This window comes from Columba livia, chromosome 7 (assembly GCF_036013475.1).
Source record: "Columba livia isolate bColLiv1 breed racing homer chromosome 7, bColLiv1.pat.W.v2, whole genome shotgun sequence".
NCBI classification, from domain to species: Eukaryota; Metazoa; Chordata; class Aves; order Columbiformes; family Columbidae; genus Columba; species Columba livia.
Window position 1 is genome coordinate 29,443,743 of NC_088608.1, and position 17,702 is coordinate 29,461,444.

A 17,702-nucleotide genomic window follows, 5' to 3' on the forward strand; every position below is an offset into this window, starting at 1 on the left:
ATCATGGCCAGCCAACTATTTTTGGAGGGGAATGGTTTGGAGTGCAGAAGGGGTAATCTTCCCAAACCCATTTTTCAAAATGCTGCAGTGTTTGATTTCAGATAAGATCTGATCTTGCATAAACTGCAAGTAAACTGAGTTGTGCAATTATATAAAATAAGACTGAGTGTTTACATATGCATGTAAAATATCAGGTTGTATGATAAGCTGTGTGAAAAAAGTCATCAGCCTGGGTCTTGAATTGCTTGACAGGAATGGGTATTATGCGTCACACCAGGTTAAAACTTTAAGGTTCTGGAGCACCATTAGCATATTCTGTTTTCTGTCTAGGCGGGTAATGGTTGCTCCCAGACAGGCCTAAGGGAAATGAACATTTTGAAAGCATAAATGGGCACTAAGTGGCAAGCAGGGAGATATTCTGAAGTTACCTGGGACTGAATTAATACTAAGAAATCCTTCTCAGCAAGGTGGAGTGAGGAGGCAGGCTTGAATCTTAACTCCCCGAGAAGGACGTTGATAGTGCAGAAAAGGAAGAATTCCCAAAGCTGAGCTCCCTATGTCCCTCAGGATATAAGCTATGCAAAAGGACTGAATCTCTGAACATCTGCGTTAAGAATCTAACAGTATATTGGCTGGATAGAAGGCAAGTAGAAGAAATTTCTGGTCTTGCAGTAGCATTAGCAGCATTAGCCAAAGCTCCATGGTACACATTAAGATAGTGGGGCCTGTACAACTAGTAATACTTAATGTTTCCTATTGCTGAATTTTGGCAGCTTTCTGCTCAGTGTCTCAGCTGCTATGTATGGTATTCCACAATGTAAAAGAACTTGGCTTCTGTTTTAGGGAGAGGTTATGTTGATTTAGGCATTGAAACATTCACCATGTATATTCTTTTTGAGAGTCTAGTCCTAGGTGATATAGAGGCTTTCAAAAGTGTTATCACCCTGTTCAGATTGTGCCTGCATAAATCTTTTCACACATTTACTTCTATATGATGAATATACAGGCTCCCAACCATAACTGGTAATTGATAGCAATTCTACCCGGAACTCCGAAGGTATGGATTCATCAACAATACTCCAACAGTTAGATTGTCAACTTTCAGGGGGATTCAGGGGCAAAGTCATAACCAGAGACAGTTTAGGGTTTTTTTCTTTTCCTGAACTGGAATTGTACAAACTCAAATCTGAATCAAAATTGATCTTGACAAATTTTACAAGTGTCTCACCTGTTAAAAGATCTCGTTAAGGTTTCAAGTGCTACTTAGTCTTTCACGGTGTCAAACTTATTCTTCTAGGGCCACTGCACTTCTTCAGTCAACAAAACTTTTCCATTACTTCTTCCCTAATAGTTTTTGCCATCCCTTTCTCAGTTTCCTTTTTCTTTTCACCTCATATTTACATTTTAAAAATCTATTCCTATTAATTCCATTTACACCCTCATCTTTATTCCATAATATCTGTTGCTTTTATGATTTCTTACTTGGTCCAACAGACATTTTTATTTTTTTTTTTAGTATTTCTGATTGTCACTTCCCTCCCCCCCCTCAGTCTCATCTATTCTTGTCATTATTCTCTCTAACTCATTCTATTAAGCTTCCACTTAGACACTAATATGTCATTCCAGGTGCACCTCTGGTAAAGAAGTATTGGCCATTATATTATTTTACAGTAATAGGCATGAGTTATACTCTTTTCTTCTAAAGAAAATTAGACTTTATTGGCAAGGAGACAGAGTGGAACTGACTGTCAGAAATTCTATGTTGTGCTTCCAGTTGTGCATCCGTCCCGCTACGTAACTTTTTGGGATTTTCTTCCGAGCCTAGGTATTACATTGTTTGTTTTATTTCTCGCTGGCATACTTTAATTATTTGCATTCATTTACCAGTTTTGTTCCTCAGACCAGTGGAAATGATAATGCTAATTCAGTATGTCTAACTTTGAAGCCCTAAGTGCATTTCTAGGCTCATCCAGGAAATCTACTAAAAATCAAAGATAGTAATTTTTTTTAGTAGTAGATGAATTAAATAGCTTCTAGGTTTTGCCTCTCCTTTCTGATCCCTGGTTTTAAGCTACTTTACTGCCTCTGCACAGAGCTGCAGCACCTTCAGAAATGACAATGTGCTGGGGGGTTTTATGTCATTATTTATAATGCAGTTACTATTAAATTGGAACATCAAGTTAATGTTAATTGTCCAAACCAAGATCATTTTGGTACTAGGAGCAGAAGACTCTCTTGGAAAGCATAAAATTATCATTGGTCTGATTGTCTCTACCCAGAAGATCTTCCAGGAGTTCTCCATGGATGAAATACATTGATATTAAGAGTATTAGAAAGTTTGCCATTGATGAGGTAATTCTATATCACTAAAGCAACTTCTTAATTTTTTTCCCAGAGATATGACAGTGAGAGAAATCTAGGAGCAAGAATCTTAATCTAGTCACAGCCTGAACATTGGGAAGAGGGACGGATGAATGACAAATGGCTAGAGTTACTTTCCAAGAGCTTCAGGGACATTACTGAACAGTATAAAAACTGCCCAATCTGAGGATGAAAAGACTCTCTCATAATCTCTGTCACTTCAAAAAATGGTTAAATGTGTCATATGAGCTACTTTAATGTTCTTGGATACTTCCTTTTAGGCATTGTTCCAGCTACATTAATACTGTCTGAATTTTCTCTAAAATACTGCTTCAGCATATCTGCCATTCACCTTTGCAAAGGGGCAGGTGGGAACAGAAAGCTTTTTGACACTGCCAGTTTCTTCAGGCACTTGACTTGTGACACTCACCTGTTCAGATTAGTTTCCATTTTGCCTCACTTCAGGTCAACCCTTTTATTCTAACAAAGCAGTGATCATATAATGATGTGCATTTTCCACCTCTTTCATTTCGTCTGAAACTGGTTCTGACCCTTTGGTTTTAATTACCCTGAGTCAATCTTGAACTACATTTAAAAACCTTCTGTGAAGCAAGCCCATGCTGTACAACTTAACTGTATTTTTTTTCAAACTGGTGATTCCTGACATCTGGTCTTCAGATATATTTGAGCTGCATCCTGAAATAGAGCTTCATAGTTAACATGCACCTCCTAAGCCCCCCAAAAGTCTTTCTATAGACCAGTATCTCCAATTAATAAGAACCCAATGATGTGGAGCTAGTTGGCTGTTAGCCCTTCAGTTCTCCCAGGAAAGGAGAGAGGGCAAGATATCTGATCAGAGCAGTAGTTGTTCACTTCGTGCCTTTCTTCTGTTATGATTTCAAAACTTGTGGCTTCTTATGACTGCATCTGTCTTGTCTCCTCCAAGAAGAATCATTATTGTAATTCCATCTGGATACTGGATAAAGGATGCTTACCACCTCCTCATTTATTTGTTCACTGTTGTTGGTATGCATTCCCATACCCTTCTCCAATTTCTTATGGTGGTTGCTAGCTCTGGAGGAAAATGGCAAGCGGCAGGATTAATGGGACAGTTAAATTAGCCCACTTCCACATAGCACCTTCAGTAAATCTGCACCTGAATTAAAGTCTTCAGTAGCCAGAAGGAAGAACAGAAGGTAGAAGTGTTAACTCAAGAGGAGTCTGTGAGTGACTCCTCAGATGAAGGACACTGCAGGTATTCCCTTCACTGATGCTTTAAATCACATTCCTCTCTTACTATAGGGGAATGTCAGCCCTACTGCTACTCAAACCATATCTCTTTGGTGTGATTACTGGCTTAACCTTTGACCTTCCTTTGACTTTGCATAGATGGGGCATCAGTCCTCTACAGTGGAGCACTCATGGTACTGCAAGAAGGAACCTCATGCAAATTGTGTGCTGCTTTTTCAATGCTAAATAAATAAAATTGCTATTTCTTCTTGAAGTATTAGGCAAGCTATTATTAACCCAAATCACTACATTTAAAAACATTAAGTCATTGTCCCCCATAAGTAAATGGAAACGATCCCAAAGAATTCACAGGACACTGAAACAGGAGAAAACAAAACAAAAACCCAGTGTTTATTGCGATAGTGTACATTTGTATGTTTTGGGCAATGCTGTAGGCAGTGTTCTTGTGTTTCTTTAAGTAATTATAAATACTTAAATGGTATTTTGGAGGGTTTTTTTAATGTTGGAATTTTAAATTTCCAAAGTGTCTTTGGTGTGTAGATTAGAACCGAATGTATGAATAAATGTCATAAGGAAGGAAATAGAGGAAAATGCCATTATCAATTTTAGTTAATGTGCAGCCTTTGAGAGGAATCCTAAACAAACCAATTACTCCCACAATAGATATCCACTCTGGAAAGAGTGTGGTAATTTATGCCTGACAACACAAAGTTATTTTTTTCAGATGTATACCACATAAACTGAGAGGCTATCATACATTTTCAGGTTATCGATCTTTAATCTAGCTGGTAAAATCCCAGCCTTCTAATTAAAACAAAACAAAAACAAACAAACAAAACACCAAACACAAAAAAAACCCAACAAAACTGGTCATATGAGAAGTGTCAATCAATAGAGATGGAGTCTATTAAGAAGCTGTATGCTGTGTACCTAACTGAGCTTGGCTGAGCTGATTGCTACCTGAATGTGTCTTCCTGTGCTCCGGCTAGAAAGCCATCCTCAGGGCACAGCTGGTTTTCTACTCCTGCCTTAATCCAGTAAACTTCCACCTCTGAACTATTAAAATATTTTATTTCCTTAATTACAAGATGCTTGCTCCATTCTTCTGCAAGACCATTTACCCTGATTCCATGTCTGCATTAAATGTTTTTAGATTTGGGCATATCTTTGTGTTAGTGAAACAGAATCAGAATCCATTTTGCCTGTGAGTGGAGAGATCTGATCCGTGGGAAAGGAGCTGTGCTGGTTTGAGCTAAAGCTAATAAGACATTGTTGTAACACTTCAGACATTGCTGGAATAGTGATGACTTAGATGTGAAAAAGGGGCTTATCTAGATTAATAGTTTTTCCTATCAGAATTATTATAAATTGCCTTGAAGCATAGAGTGACAATAGTTAGACCCAGTTTTTTTTTTTTTTTTCCCAAATTTTTTAGCTAACATCATAACATCATGTGTTGTAGCTCCAAAAGTGGCACTGGGCTTTGATTCTTGGGGTCAGCAGTCTTCGAGTATCATAGTCTAAGTGTTTTGGTCTTCTGCAAGTGGTCATGACTTCATTTTCTGTGCTGCACAACTTGCTTTAAAATACATTTTAAAGATTCCCATAAAACTTGCAAAGGTCAGACTAAAATGGTGTAGTCAGTCAAACGTGAGCCAGCTTCAGATACTATGTAGTCTAACTTTAAGTCTGCTGCCAGGGCTCAGGAATTCTATGAAACCAGAAAACTGATTAGCTGAAACCTAAATAGTGGGGTTTTTATGTAAAAGAAAGTGCTTTTTCTGGTAATAGGCACTACTCCAATTCCAGAACTACAGCGCTGGAGCTGAAATTACATGTGTTACAAATATAATTTGTCATAAATTTATATGGTGCTAGTCGGCAGCTCTAAATGCAGGTTTTGCTTCCTATAAATCTAGAACAAAAAAAATTTAGTGAATTTGAAACTTAGTGAATTGTTAACAGAGACACAAAGTAACGATAAAAAAATTCTCTAAACTTCTGCAAAAATACAAATACCCATGCTTTTGGACTAATCACAATCTCCCTCTGTATTTAGTTCATATTATTTATTCTCTTTGATATTTCCTTTTACTTACAGTGTTTGTATATTTTACTTTGAAGTTTGGGGGGAAGGGGCCTGTGCTTAATTTATTTCCAGAGATTAGGCTGGTACATGTGTCTCAATATATCTGGAGCCTCAGCTCCTGCCTTCTTGACAACATGTGTGATAGCACTTCATTCCCTTGCTATCCCTGCCAGTTCTAGTTAGAATTTTCCTACAGCTGATCCACGGGAGTGGGCTCCAAAACAGCAAAGGAAAAATTTCTTCCAAGTGGCAAAACAAGAAGAACTCACTCTTAAATTTAATACTTTAATAAATCTCCTCAGCATAGAAACAGAAAGGTTTTTCCTGACACAGAATTGTCATTATGAGTAAACTGGCTTTAATAATTACAGGCTAATAATATGAACACAAGCAAATGAAGGCAAAGCAAAGAGGCAATGTATTAAGGCAGACAGTATGTAATTTCTGGTATATCTATGCTGCATACTTTTCTGCAACAACTTCTGGCAGTTGAAAGCAATTAAATACCTTGCTGCTTACAATGACATATACTTGGAAATTTTCTATGGTGGCTCAAAGAAACTAAAAGCTAAAGCCATTTTCTTGAAGAGATGGGAGGGAAGGGAGTCTTTTCTCATGTGCAAAGATCTCTATGGGAAAGAAACTGAGCCATGCCATTTAATGATAGCTGTGCATTACTGCTTAATTGTAGATGTTGAGTTTAATATTTTTCATTTCCATTGTCATTGGGAAAATCTATTGAAACTGAAACCTGAGAAACAAAACCACCTTTGAAGTTTTATCCAGAGTTTATTGAGGGTAGTATATTAATTTTAGTAGATTTTGCATCAGTCATTAGGTACACTGCCTTTCTCATAGAGCCACATAATATCTGGGAGCAGTATACATATACTTCTCTGCATACCATAGAGGCCTAAATGTTACTATAAAACAGAGAAAGAAACCGTGTCATCTTGATCCCTACTGAATTCAGTGTGTATGAAGCATTGCATACAAAAGCAGATTTGTTATGTTGTTATGGTGGTTGTTACGGTGTGACATACCTGGCAGAAATCAAGATTTTTTTTTTTTTTTTTACGTGAATGCAGTGTACTTAGAGAAATAACGTGGCTTTCAAAATGCCTGGGTTCTAGCATTGAGGTTTTATCCAGAAATGGTAGAATCTGGAAAAGATCTAACTGCTTGCTAGTCTGATGGCAGGAAACGCTCCCCCCGCAATCACATGCACACCAGCTTCGTGTCCTGCCACGCTCCACCTTCTGTCACAAATGCTCCCAGCACAATTTGGTGTATGGTCATGACCACGTTTTTCAGTAATGGTTGTGACACACAAAGGATGTGATTCAGCAAGACCCTAGAGCATGTCCTCACTCATAGCACACTTCCATTCCCGTTGATTTGAAAGGAGCTACTAAGCAGCTGAGTCAAGGTAAATACCTGTGTAAAGCCAGCAATAAGTTTTAAAATCTAGAACTGGAGCCTGATAAAGGGTAAGTTCTGTGTTCTTTCATAACTTGTTTTATTGTCATTTTCAGGGAAAAACAAACAAACAAACAGAGTTCTTTAGGTTCACTAGGTGACTACTGGAAATGATTGCTTCGGGGTAACAGAAACCAAATAATCTTTTTCCCACATTCTCTTGGAACTCCCCCAGCCACCAGCACAACGTGGGGCGGAGAGAGGAAAGTCTCACATCCCTTTGTCTGCGCAGGACTCGCTGTTCCCTGGCAAACATCCGTGTCCATTTTTCCAAGGATTTACCAATTAGTCAGACGGAAAGCATCTCCCTGTCAAAGGGGATGTATATGTTTTGAATGTATGGCTACAGAAGAAAATTGTGTCACTCACGTATGACTTACTTGCTTTTTAAGCATTTCAGTAATTGTTCCTACCTTGTAGTTTGTGGATGCTTTGGAGTACTTAAGACTAAATTGTATTAAATTCTAGCTTTAAACATGTCAGCAAAGCTGTATTGCTATAGGTATCTCAAAATTATGTACAACATTTTAAACATATTTTTTTGAAAGATCAGTTTCGAAGTAAGTTCTCTAAAAAAGCTTTAGCAGTCAGCTTTTTATGTGGGAAGTTTCTGGTGTTTGTTTTGCTTCTCCTAGAATGTGACAAAGTGAAACTAAATGACAACATTTTTTTTTGCCTCCCCTCTGAGCTCATACTAACAACGTGCTTTTTTCCAAAAACAGAAGAGAGTTTCAAGACCATACAAATATTATTGATAAATTTTAAACCCCTGAAAATAAAGCCAGGCTGAAACAAACAAAGTCCATTGAGGAGAAGCTGTTTTTAGCAGAGCACTAACTTCAAATGACAATTTGGTAATGTCCTAATACTGGCATGACTTTTCTGGAGCTGCATTGATAAGAGCAGTAGGAGAAACTAGAGGAGAGAAAAAAGAATGAAAGAGGGAAGACCACTCCAGAGGGCGAAATCTATTTTAGAGCATCTCCCAGATTGAGTATGTCAGGATTTGTAGCATTTCAAGGCAGTGGTCTGTTGTGAACGTGACTGTCCATATCTTGCACACACCTCACCACCGGCACAGACAGCCAATGTCTAGGGTTTTTTTCCTGGCACCATTAAAGACAGAGACTTATTTTGGGGAAAAAAAAGTGTACATACAAGCAGGAGCTTGCTGTCAATCATTTTTCCTGCTCTTCTATTACACTGAGACGTTTTGGTGTCATAGACTGTACAAAAAAAGATTAAAAGCCCAGTTTTATCCACCCATAAGTCCCACCCCAGCACAGGTTATTGAACACAGAAGCAGCATGCAGCTCTTCACTGATCTACCTAAAGAGTGGAAAAGTTATTATTTAAATTGGCAAATGTTTTCCAGTTTTCTCAACAGCTGGAAATTCAACAGATTAGGCTGTGTTGAGGTTTACACTGTCACGAAAGGACATGGCAATGCTGTCCCCAGAAGGAACATAATTTCTGGTCTGGTTTCCTACAGCTGCAAACTAGAATGTCTCTTTGGGGCTTTTGCTGAGATGAGACCATATATTTAAGTCATGTTGGGAAAAAGAAAGGTGAGGTCTTTTTGCTGAGATTCATGGGAAAAAAAATTTAAACCCTATTGCTTTGTGAAGACTGAAAAATCTCTGAAAAGGTTTCTGAAGCCAAGTTATTTTCACTGTATCTGTCAGACTTCAGGAAAGCGGGCTTTCTCAGGACAAGAGAGCAGAGGTATGTGTTGGTCTTATTTAGATGGCATTATAACAAAAATGGCAGGGTGACCTTGCTGGTGGCTCCAGCTAAAGGGCTGAACATGAGCCATAGCATGACAGAAATCTGTGGGACACCTGAGGAAGACAGAACTGCTCTGGGTGCAACAAACAAACAGACAGACATGATTTGGGGCAATTCCATTTGCCTCTGCCAAATTCTCAAAATCTTGTTATTTTCCTCCTCACTCAGCCTTCTGAACGATTGCTGATCAGATTATATGAGCATGAAGACCGACTCTCTGTCTTTTGCCCTCAGGAGATTACTGACTTTTGAGATGAATGCTGTTCATGTGCTGTTTTGCAGTGAAACACAAGTGGCATTTAAAAAAAAAGAAGGGAAAAATTGCACCAATTTTGATCCACCTCACCCACCCTTGCAAAAATTTCTCTGTGTTAAGTTTTGGATTACAATTAAAATTATCAGTAATAATCTCTGAAAAATAGCCTACTGCTGCTTGGCTGTTTGCAGTACCTGGGACTCATATACTGCACGCATCTCGGTGCTCAACAGTTAGAAGTTTTGTGCAGCAATTGGAAGTGACCTCCTCTGAAAACTGGCTTTGGAAATAGAGCGCTACCATAATATTGTTTTTACTAGCTCAAGGTTCAATTTCAGTGTAACAATAAACAAACAAAAAACTCCCACCCTGTTCAAACAGTTCCTTAAAAATACTTTAGTTCAAAAAAGAAACTGCATAGATAGCAACTATTCCTGTTGAGGGAAGTGACTATAGGCAGTGCAGTTGCTCCCTCCTGTAAATGAGGAAGAGAAGACAGTGAGAAAAGGCAAGGGTGAGACTCTGCTGTACTGAGGGATGGAGGGGGCACCCAGCAGCATGGAAGTGGAGGGATCTGTTCTGGAACGTGCCTGTGCTGCTCTCAGGAACGGGGTGCCTGCCGTAGTTTCAGGTGCATCGTGGTTGGCAGTTTGTTTGCTGATTCACTGCTGTTTAGAAGCTGCATAATCAAGTCTAGTTAGTGAGAGCTGTGGTGGTGTTAGTATCTTCTGAGATAACGGGGCCAAAATTTGTATACCTTTGTTTTAGGATAAGGAGTCTAGACTACATTAAAACTGCAGCCCCCTTAGATAAACAGCAATGAATCCTTGTCACCCTTATGCTATGAATCTGACACACCTTGTCATATAAATAATGTTATCCCAGAGTCACACTGTCCAAACTAAGTACTTTTTGGTCATTTGATATAAACTTCAGTAAAATTCTGTGAACTGGTCTAGAGATGAGAATTGCCCTGCATCAGGCCTGTGCTTCACAGGGGAATTGGCCAATGAGCCAGCCCAGCACAGGTACCTGTGAGCCAGAGAGCCCCAAGCTGTCTCTTTCCAAGTAGCTGTCTTGCCTAAAATATTCTCATTCCAACCTTCCTTGAAAATTGTTAGTATTTGCTTTAGTTTTAGCTTCTGTTTAGTTTTAAGAAACAATGTCTCGAAACTCCTGAGTACAATTTCCTGCTTTTCATTACATATATTTTGGTTTGCCAAAGGATATTTTGTTGTGCTTCAGAAACTTATTCTCAGAATTTTAGTGAACTGGAAATGGGATAGATCATAGGCTTCCAAACTTCAGATCTCGTTTTCAATTAATCCAGTGGATTTGTCTCTCAGATATTTAACATTGTCTTAATAGAAAAGTAACTCTGAAACTGTGAATGAAATTACAGTGTTTATGCAGTTACAAAGACTTATACTAAGCTACTTGCAAAAAACAGAGAAAGCTGATTCTCTGAACTAAATACTGTTCCAAGTATGGCTGTGATTGAAACAGCTGTGTTAAGGTACTAGGTTTAGGTAATCACGTAAGTGGTCTGACAGCCAAAAGCTACTGTAAGACTGCTTTTAGTGAGAACCACTAGCCACTCACTTTAATATGTGAACGGGGTGAAGCACCTTCATGGGTTATTTTTTTTTCTTCTACCTCAGGAGTAACTTATACTGAAAAACTATTCAGAAGTTATACATATACGCTCTTCATATGTTTAGGGAAAGCCACCTGTTGGAAGCAGTTCCCCAAGCAGACATATTTACTGAGAGGTGGCACTGTGATACATGAAAAAATAAACAGCAGTTTACTCCCAAGACCTTGAATTTTGTGCCGTCTGTCCAAAAGACAGTAGTGTTTGTTTTATTTTTCAATTAATTTTCACCACTGCATGCTTGTGGAACACTTTGGTATACATTCAATGACGTAAACCAGTTATAAAGAACAGCTTTTGCTGTGCACCTATTTATTCTAAATATTTTTGAACACACTGTTTTAACAACAAAAGGCATGAACTTAAACTCGTATGTTTCTTCTTGGAGAAGTCCACAATACTTTCATCATAGCTACTGTAGAGGCTCATCTGAGTTCACCTTTTGTGTATATGGGAATGAAGTTTTAGTTACATTTATAAAGTGAGAGATAAGAGATAAAAGAGGGGATGGTTATCTGAGAGGGGTGGAAAGACATAGTGTGAGTGAAATAAAAACATAACTTTTTTCTTCTTTTTTTCCTTCCCAATTTCAGTGTTGACAAAGCTGGCATCAAGTTTGTCTCAGAGTTGTTTGCTTTCCGCTCCAAGTTTGCTGATATAACTAATGTTAGTCAATGTTAGTCCAACCCAGCCCTTGCAGAAATGGTTTTATTTTCTCTCTGCTTGTTTCCTGGCATTCCCATCCTTGAGGCTTCTCAGAGCTCTCTCGATGCTCTGATAGGTGCCAAATGCATCAGCTGATGTGGCAGCAAAAATGCATGACCACATCCCCTCTTTCACAAGGAGTCTTCTAGTCCCATGCTTGCTTGAGGAAATGCCTCAAAACTTCTCTTCCTTTTCTAAAGGATAATGGGATTTATTCATCCTTGTATTACTCTATCCTTCTGCTGCTGTCGCTTGCTCTCAGCAGAGTTACTGCTGGTTTACAGTAACAGGCATTAACTGAGTTTGCCAAGTCATGCAGCTGAAAAATAGCAATGATATAGCAATTTGCCTCTCTTCCCAGCTTCTAGCTGTGCAACATCCACATGACCTGTCGCTCCACATATTTCACTGGTATTCTCCTCTGATTTTCACATTTCTTGTCATTTAGACCATATTCTATGTGTCCCTATGCTTTCCCTTTTTGTATTTCAGCTAAAGTTTACCCTCTTCTTCATAGCTGCTTATGCTTAAATTCACACTCCTACTTGTGCCATTAAAACTGAAATTACCGTCCAACTGTGCAAAGCATTTGGGGGCAACAACATGGAAAATAAAGCTGCAGCACCTAGTAGTACTGTCAAATGGTTGTAGTTAAAGATTTGGAAATCAGGGTATTTCCTAATGTCATTCATACTCCTGGTGCCTCATTTATTTTCTGTACGAACGGAGAGTTTTAACATGCTTTTATGTCATAAAATACAGGTGGAACAAACACAAAAATATAAATTATGGGGAAAGCACCCAATGACTTCAGTGCATGCCAGCACTTCAAAGCCAAGGTCATGTGCTTTTAACATCGATGGCACCCTGAAGGCCAGCATCCTACTGCTCCCTCCAATTCCCACGTATGTAATTACCAGGTATGCAAGGATAAACACAGTTAATCTTAAGCTACCTCTTTGCCTAAACTGTGAGCTAGTTATCAATAATTTTGATAGCCTCTCTGTTGATTTTAGATTTTGGTACTGGTAGAGCTGATTTAAGGAAAAGCAAACGAAACACACATTTCATAATTTGCTTTATTTCTGCAAACAACTTTGCCTGTTTTCTTTGCCAGTGCATGTTCTTGTCTCCTGTCTTCTCTGTAGATGTTCCTTTGAGGTTTGGATCTGTGATAAAGAAGGGATGAGGACGTACAACATCCTTGGCCATTCATTCATGCTTAAGTCACTGAAACATGTCTGCAGTAGCTCATATTGTCTCCCCTTTCCACTGCTGACATTTTATAGCCGATCAGTCCCTCCTGAGGCATTGAAAATAGGTAGCCAGTAACTGCAGAATGCCTTGGCTTCCCAATACTGCCTGCTGATAAGGGAGGAATTGCTGGAGTTGAAAATTTGTCATTTCCACTTCCGTGTGCCATGGAGGTGAAAGAAATGAGAAACTTCACCCCAGCTGCCTACAGAAAAAACAGCTTTAGAAGAGCTACACTTGTATTACTCAGCTAAGTCTAGGTCATATATAAGATTGCCAGTCACCAAACCAGTGGTTAAAAATTGGCAGGGACTGACATAAAAGATACTGCCTTTCATTTTCTTACTTTATTCTGCTCCTTGATTCTTTCAGATAATGTCAGCAACAGTATCATTATTTTTTTTTTTTCCATTCTGTTTGAAAAGAGGGCGTAAAACAAATTCCTCAGTGTGTAAAGAGATTACATTAAAGTCAATATTTCCTCTTCAGTGAGGTGGGTCAGTTTTGGAATCGATCCAGTTTGCTTTCAGAAGTGTAGAGGAATTTCCAGTTTACCCCACCCAGCCAGCTAGCACAGCTTTGTTTAATGTTTTGAACCCTGCTGGGCTCCAGCAGAGAATATCCCGTATTTATTGCTACAGAGCTTTTCTATGGGCATGACCATAAGTTCTTTGTGCTCAGCAATCTCACGCCAGTCATGTGCTGGAGGAAGCAGCTGACTGGGCTTTACCCTCCTGTCATATCCTTTGGTATGAAGAGGAGATCTCTCTGCAACCATTGCACACAGAAAAAAATGCCAGAAAACAGGTGTTTTCAACAGAGAGGAAAGACAGGAGAAAAAGAAATAAACCTGAGTCTGCAAGAGGAAGAAGGCTGTGACACACTGTCCTCACTTTCTAATATTTTCCATTTGAATCTTATCCTAGACCTGCTGCCAGCAAATCCCATGTGTCTCAGATCCAAGGAAAGGGCTTTGGGCTGCTTTGGATCATAGAACTGCCAAGTTGTGTTTAAAACAAATAACAGCAAAACAAAGGGAGAGTAATTTAATAAAGTTTTCCCAGTGAGGGTCTTCCTGTGGACAAGCTATGCTAGTGTTTGCTAGTTTTGCAAAATTAACCAAAGGTCTATGTTGCAGAAAAAAGCTTTGTGTAGAACAAATACTTCAGTTGTTGCTGCAGCACCACGCCCTTTTGCTTATGTCTTTTGATGTTTGTGTAACCTTAAGTCTAGAGCACATGAAAAAGGTTTTAATTTTTTTTCAATAAAAATGTCAGCTTGTGTTTAAAAACAAAATCAAAACCCCTAGCCCTTTCCCAGACACCAACTTGTAAAACAAAAATCTTTAAAAACTGCATAAAGTTTTGTCATGTTAATAAGAGACCAAACAAACAAACATGGCCCTCTGTTTAAACTAATTTCCTGTCAGTATTTACACTGATACTATATTTAAAATTACGCAGACTGTGTCATTGACATCAATAGTTTTGCTTCAAAACCTACATATATGCCCATAACCGTTTATACGCTGTCTCAACATGGCAGTATGTACATGCTGTTGTAAGAGAAGGGTAAGAATTGTTTTAAAAACAAACCAAAACAAGTTCAGATGGATTTCCCTTTTTGTCCCATCTCATGAGTAATGAAACTTTCAAATTATACTTTCTAGTGGTACAGAACTAGCCAGATCTACTTTGAATTACCATTGGAATTTATACCATCGAAACCAATTAGAGCTAACTAAACAAATTTGCCAAGCAAAGGCTTAAACAAGATCACCCAGTTTAGCAGGAATGTGAAAAAAAAAAAAAAATTTAGTCTCTACTAAAAGTACTGGTTTTATATGTGGCCCTGGAGTTAAATAAAATTGGGTGTTAAATTCACTGGAAAGAAGCCAAGTAACCCTGCAGCAGTGGAAGCCCCCAGGGGACATCACGCCTACCATGAGCTTTAGTAACCAGATCACCACTAGAGAGATACTTAAACTCACCCTGAGGCTTAAACACCTTCACTTATGTCCTTGCCATAAGCAGAGTTTTAGCTGCTTCAGCACCCACTCTCAGTGCCCTCTTGTACAGCCTGAGTATGTATCCCACTACCCAATAGTGAGAGTACAAGTACATATAGAATCGTGTATTAAGTACATCGGTAAATTCAAAGCAGAAGAGACAAGTGTCAACAGGTCATATTTTGAGATCCAGATTAGGAAATGACATAATTGGGAAAAAAAATGTCTTCTTTATGATTCCCTAATATTTCACTTCAGCAGCTCTTGTTAGTTCGCTTCTGAGCAAAGCCTCCTGTAGCAAAGGGCTCTCACTCCTAAGGAATTTGGCAAAACCTCTCTGCTTGGCAAGTCATCACTGACAATAGCTGTGGCCTGTGAGCCATTCGCTGCCTCCTCAAGGTTAATTCTGCCACTTGCTATCTCCATGCATCTCTTTAGCAAGATGAATAATAATTGTTGGCCATTGTCAAATAAGAAATGGCATTTCTGACTTTGATTCAGGCTCTCAGAATGAATAAAAGGCAAGGACAGAATCTAGGAAAATGTTTTAAAGAACAGGAACAGAAATATACATGTAACATATACACCACAAACCCAGCTATATTGGCATTCAAACTCCCCTAAATTTTGATTAAATCTTTGGACAAAGTGATTTCAAATGAAGGAGGAAGTTGATGTTTCAAGCCATTATCTTGGCTTTTTCTTGAGACATCAGTATTTCAAAAGTAAGAGAATTAAGTTGGGTTCTTCAAACAAGTTGAATTTGCCAGAGTCTTGTGCTTTAGGGGGTAAATGAACAGTGAGGAAAAACCTTCTTAACAAACTGCTTTTGTGTATATGTATGTATGTATGTCAGCCTTCTATCCGTCACGTGCAATTAGGTGGTTAAAATGGAGGACAGGAAGAAAAATCAGCATATGAGATCTGCCAAATGCTGTCCCATTTCACACATCTGCTCTTTAGGGCTGCATCTCACATCTGAAGGACAACATCAGATCCTGGTTCTTTCTTTAATTGTCTTCTGTGCTGACACAGCTTAGCTGACCTAAACTGGGTCTGCTGACCTAAACTAGGGTCTGCTGACCAAATGCTTCAGATCCACAGTGTGTTGGAAAGAGGTCCTAGCTCTGTTCTGGAGCAGGATATGTGCCTCTAGGCAGGACCGATCTTGAGACAAGACCTGTGAGAAGCCATCATCTGCTTTTGCAGCATTATACCTCCAGCCCTGCTATCTTAGTTGATAGGATATATTCCCTTCCTGCAGCCCAGCGTACAACAGTGTCCTGTGCTGTGTTCCTCAGCAAGTAAGTGCCCTGTGAGAGGAGAAGGAAAAAAACACCGCAAAAAACCCCAAACCAGACAGTTCTGTTCTAAAAGTATAGTAACATATGGTTCTGTTTGAAGCTTGAAGAGTCAATCTGCATTTGTTGTGTGCATTTGTGTTATCTGAAGCTGTCAACACCCTGTTGTACCAGCTTCCCTGCAGCCCAGAAAGTTGTTCCACGTGCTTTGCAGGGAAGCAGACCTCTCAGCTGCATGTTTTTCATAGCAATGCCAGATTTAATTGTTTTTGTTCTGGGTTTCTGAAGCTGGGGTGCAGAAACTTGTACTTTCTTTTAAGTATTGATGTGCAAGCAGTTGTACTAAAACATACAGTTAAAACTATGGAGAAGTAACAGAACTGCAAAATACAATGTAAAACTATAGAGAAAATATTCTAGAGGCAAACAAACTTCTCAATGTAGCAAACCACCACCAGAATAATCTGGAAGGTTATAGCTTAACCCAAAATACAAATGAGAGTCTCATTTCCTAACAGGAAAGGGTACTCCATCTCACAGTCCTGGCAGGCCTACAAATGGGCCCTTCTGGCTTTAAAATACACAGATACATGTTGCAGAGTGTTGCGGCTGTGTAGAGAAGTGCTAAATATATATTTTTTTAATTGGTACACCTTGTTTGGGTGAATCTCTGGAAAGTAGCTATGTAGCATCAGTACCTCCACAATAGGGCAAAGTTGCTGTCAGAAAAGCTTCCTCACCCACCTCCCTAAATTTTCTAAACACAGTAAAACTAGTGCAAAATCAATTAGTCCTGAAATTTTAAAGGACCTTTCTGTATTAAACCTGTTCATTTGAAGTAATCAATTGTAATGTTCTTTCTGGAGTTTATTTTTTATTTTAATGAGATACTTACATTATTTGAATTTTACTCAGAAAAGCTAAGAAACCCCATATGCTCTATTTTACTTCCGTGTACAATTCACTCAGAATAAACTTTGAAGGAAGAAGATACAAAACTTTACATTTTTTACATTCTTTGCACTCAGTGAATTTCTTTCTAGGCTAAAAAGCAACATAAATCAGTCAAGCCTAGTGATCACCAGAGGGTATTGTGGTAGGTGTCTAATGACCAGTGTCAGAATCAGATCTGTATTTTATTTGCAGTATAAAGTTCTGAGAGATAAAGGACCCACTTCGAGGCAGAAATCATTCAAATCGATATATAAATGATCTGGTGCAAGCTGGGTATAAGACCTCATAATCACTTCAACAGTCCCTAAAATTTGACCTTAGCAGGGGCTGTCAAATTTTTGGACTAGTGTGGTTTGTATTCTAGTGTTTGATTTTGGAAAAAAAAAATGAAGGAGGGAACAGAGATGTTATAGTTTTCCCCTCAAAATAAATACTGAAGAGAGAAAAAAGTGATGGAGGAGAGTTGAAATTAGAAAGTCTGTCACTGGGACATGAAAATGTTTGAGGGGAGGGGGAAGCAAAAAGTAATTGGAAAAGTTCAGTGAAGATTCAGGATCACATACCAAAAGATTAGTGTAGCATAACACACAAAGCTGATGTGG

At 38.8% G+C, this 17,702-nt stretch overlaps 1 protein-coding gene across 7 annotated transcripts in view; it reads left to right on the plus strand.

The window, feature by feature from the left end:
- SLC39A10 (solute carrier family 39 member 10) overlaps positions 1–17,702 on the plus strand; it is an 89,202-nt gene that overhangs the window by 31,214 nt on the left and 40,286 nt on the right. The window contains exon 1 of one of the 7 annotated variants that reach the window (XM_005501705.3): positions 6,998–7,130. The exons of 4 other annotated variants lie outside the window; for them this stretch is intronic. The gene's annotated coding sequence lies outside the window, so the exon portion shown is untranslated. Of the gene's footprint in view, positions 1–6,997; positions 7,131–7,172; positions 7,192–12,378; positions 12,504–17,702 lie in introns of those variants that run through there. 2 more of the 7 variants (XM_065068953.1, XM_065068952.1) reach the window with 2 other exon arrangements.